The sequence below is a fragment of the Montipora foliosa genome, chromosome 1 (genome assembly GCF_036669935.1).
Source record: "Montipora foliosa isolate CH-2021 chromosome 1, ASM3666993v2, whole genome shotgun sequence".
Classification (NCBI taxonomy): Eukaryota; Metazoa; Cnidaria; class Anthozoa; order Scleractinia; family Acroporidae; genus Montipora; species Montipora foliosa.
In genome coordinates this window covers 40,561,120-40,565,663 of record NC_090869.1, presented here as the reverse complement: position 1 = coordinate 40,565,663, position 4,544 = coordinate 40,561,120, and positions in this window count along the sequence as shown.

Here is a 4,544-nt window from a genome sequence, read left to right as displayed (position 1 = left end):
GATGGACCCAGAGACTAAAAAAACTTCAGAAGATGGATGAAACTTTGGAAAGCGTACGAATACAAGAGACTAAACAGAGCAAAGATGATGATATACAGATTGTATACAGAGATGGTATTATGTACAGACAAGTATTCAAGAAGGAACTTACAGAGACTATACAGCAACTCGTGTTACTCAGTCATATCAAAATGTCCTAAAAGTATCTCACGACATTCCACTAGCGGGCCACCTCGAGAGGAAGAAACCCTACAAAGAATAAAACAACGATTCTATTAGCCAAAGATGAACAAATAAGTGTCAACGTACTGCAAAACCTGTGAAACATGCCAGAAAACATCTAAGCGTGCCACAAAATTCAGAGCACCTATGCAGACTATGCCAACAATAAAAGAACGAGAACTTCAACGGATATAGTTGGTCCTCTAGAACGCAGCAAGGGTGGGAATAGGTAACATCCTGGTCATATCCTGGTCAAAAATAAAGTCAGAATCCCAAGGGGTCTGTATTAGAGTTTGTTTAAAATGTTCAGCATCAAACCTTTTCATGTTGCGGTATTGTATATAGTTGTTAATCTTTCTGGCGATGGGACGTTCACGTTGATTACTATATTTTCTCACCGCAAACAAAGGTAAGTGATCAGCAAGTCCAAAAACAGGACAAACAATATTTTGGATCCTATGGGAATGGTTTGAATAGATATGGTCCAGGCACGTTCCGCTCACCAGACGTGTTATTTCAAGCACAACGGTTGATTAAGATTCATAGCCATTAAACCTTTGCTGAGATGATGCTTTTTGAATTTAAGCCGATCAAGTGCATTAATGTTCCAGTCTCCGAGTAAAATAAGTTCTTTATTCAAAAGATAAGCTTGTTCAATGTTTTTTTCAAGGCAAATATCATCTGCTAAAGAATACCAGCGTGGGCGATTAATACCAGAAATAAATAATGATCTGTTCGACTTAAAAGGGAAAACTTCCAACCAAATTACTTCTAAATACAAATCAGTCCAGGTCGTCCCTGCGTTTCAACTTCAGTCCTTCGTTAACAAACACTAAAACTCCGCCACCACATCGCGATACTCTATCACGGGGACAAATCGAGAAACCAGGAACAGCATACCGCAGATCCGGAATGTCTGGTTTTAAGAAAGTTTCGGTTAGAAAAAGTATGTCAACTTGTGGGCTGCCGGACTTTTTGATCCCGTCAATTTTTTCCGAACTTAGTCCTTAGTCCTTTGTCGTCCAGGCCAAGATTGAAATGAGGGGAGATATCATTGCAGTTTTCCAACATGATTGAGGAATCGAAGGTATCATTTGGACTTACAAACAGACTTGAAAAACGGCTGTCATCCAACGAAGACTCATCACTGAATGATGAGGATGATGAGAACGACGAATGCAGTGAAGGTCCGGTAGGGCCAGGATTTAAGGATACGTCGTTGGATAGGATCACAAGATTTGTCGCCAAAGTATAGTGTAGAATACGAATCGCCACAAGTAATTTAATACTGGACGCCGTGACAGTTTCACTTACTGATTTCTTGCGACAGGAACAGGACATGAATTTCTTGGTGACGATGCTTCTTAAGCCAGAAATAAAGTTGTGAGCTCACAGCCAACATTCTTGAAAGTCGAAGTAAAAACTTTATTTCTCACCATCTTCACCAATTTGTTTTATGACCTTATCATCAGTTAATGTTATACCATCACACTCCACTACTTTTCCTCTCTTTAGTACCAGTACTGCGCATTTGTTAATACCGAAATCCATCCCAATATCAGCACTAAAAATTAAAAACGCACCGTCCTTATTAATGAATCTATTTGATCTTGAGATTTTCCGTATAATTTCAAATCATCCATGAACAAAAGGTGGTTGATTTTACACTTCTTTCCTCTAAGTTCATATCCAGCATTTTCTTTTCGGAGGATGCTTGACAAAGGTATCATACACAGTACAAAATATAGTGGAGACAGTGTCACCCTGAAAAACTCCTTTCTTTGTAGCTACACTCCCTAGATCTTCACCACATGCTGTCAAGTCTACTCTCCAATTAACCATGCTTGCCTTAAGGAATGCCTTGACTTTCTCAGCTGTTCCAATATCCATGGGGTACGCTGTCGTAGGCTTTACAATAATTCACCCACACCATGGCCATAATCCGGGTCAAAAGGCTTTCGGACACTTGTCAAATTTAGGGCGAAAAGTAGAGAATTTGCTGTACATGCTTCCATCGTTATATGAGCAACTCGTGTTCTTCTTTCGCTGCCTTTTTCGCGCACCCCTTCCTCCCAGACAATGTTGAAACATGCGAGCGAGCGATGAACGGATCTTGATTTCTGAGACCGTGAAAAATCAACATTGTAATGGGGGGAGGGGGAAAAGCGGGAATTTCCCAACACTTTTGACCAGTATTGTAGGTTGTTATTATTATCATCATCATCATCATCATCATCATCATCATCATCATCATCATCATCATCATCATCATTATCATTATCATTATCATTAACATTAACATTATCATTAGCATTATTATTATTATTATTATTATTATTATTATTATTATTATTATTATTATTATTATTTATTGGGTTTTGGGAACACCAAAGATCAGCCTTTTTTATGTTAGGGTATGTGACCCGAATGCTGAATCCTACAGGGACATAGAATCACAACAGATCTACTGTTTGCATGAGACCGAGAAAAAGCGCCAGTACTCAAGTCGAGTCCTTGCGGTCGAACATGGAACATTTACGCCTCTAATTTTTACAACAGCCGGTGGGATGGGAAAGGAATGCTTTAGCTTCCGTAGACGTTTAGCAGAGTTCATCGCAGTAAAGTGAGAGGAGGACTATGCTAAGACAATTGCTTGGATCTGTACAAGTACGTCATTTGCATTCCTTAGATCCGCACCGACCTTCCTGAGAGGATCAAGGACTGTAAAGCGAGTGTCATGGGATTTTAAGAATGCACATATAGACGTCGAGACAATTGAAGGAGCTATTAAATAGAAAATTTTAAGTAGTATTTTGATAAGTTTTAGTCCAGATGATTGCATTTTGAATTTGAGAAATGAACACTTTTTGTACACCACCAGTATCAAGGATAGTATTTCATATAAATTTGTAATTTATTGTAATGTTTAATAAGACTTGTTTAGATTTTTTCCAATTGTAAAATATTGTAAGTTGAATGAAATAATAAATTATTATTAATATTATTATCACTTGTAATCCTTGGCTTGCTTGTTTAGTCTCTGAAGCACCGGGTCCAACCCATGGGCCTCAGGTACGAAAGAGTTCACTTGATTGACAGGACCTTTCTCAAGATGCGAGCTGATCCCAGAGGAGTAATTTTTTGGAGCTCATCAATGCTGACTGTGCCTGGTATTTTAACAACGTACTTTTCCTGTCCCTCCTTAATGACCCCAAGTGCACCAGTGACAACTGGTATCGTCTCTATTCTCAATTTCCTTTTTCTGGCGATCTCAATCTCTAAGTATTTATACATAGAGAGTTTTTCGACTACCTTAACAGATGTATTTCTGTCTGATGGGACTGCCATATCTATACAATACAATAAATACAATAAAAGTTTATTGTGAAAATACACTTAGCTACAACATGGGCGTGCTTTCACAGACGTAACCATAGTCGGAGTCTGTGAAAGGACGCCAGCTAATTTACAGGTATTCCACAAACAAAATAAAATTTAAAATTTAAAAACTAAAAGTGGAATATATTGTAATTAAGATTATAACAGTAAAATCTAATAAATATATCTTATATCTAACTAAATACTAAATTCAATAAAGAAGCGTCGAAATTATAAAAATTGTACTAGTTCAACTTGTCTAATGGATCTCTTAAAAGACTTAAAATTCGTTATGTTTCTAAACATGTTCGGAAGTGAATTCCAGAGTTTCGGACCAATATAACGGACTGAGTTCAAGCCATATGTAGAAGACTTTGGCTTGGGTAGCGAGAGAATATAGTCACCTCTTAAATTATAACTAAGGTTCTTCCTGTGAACTATCAGGTCTTGTATACTTTTGGGCGCTAAGGAATTGTGACCGGCATTAAAAATAGACAATGTAATTTTTAGTTAATCTTTGTTGTTCTAAAGATGAGAGGCCTAATGCGTTGAGAAGTTCCAAGTAACTCGTGTACTTATCCCTGAAAAAAACCTGATCGCGCGCTCATTTAACCTTTCCAATTTATCTGCAGCACGTTTACTACAAAAATTCCAGGTTTCACTGCAATAGTTGAAGCGGGGAAGGATAAATGCTAAATATAGGTTACGCCTTGTTTCGAAGGGAAGTATTTTCTTCATTCTTCTAAGAACAGCTATTTGCTGTGAAACTTTCCTACATATTTTAGCAACATGATTGTCAAACTTCATTTTGTTCTCTATCGTTATGCCTAGCATCTCAAATTCTTTAGTCACTGGGATACTGGAGTTTTCACACTTGAAATCAAGTGTGGCATCAGATTTTCCCACCACAATGCCTTGATACTTAGAATTGTTCCTTTTCAGAC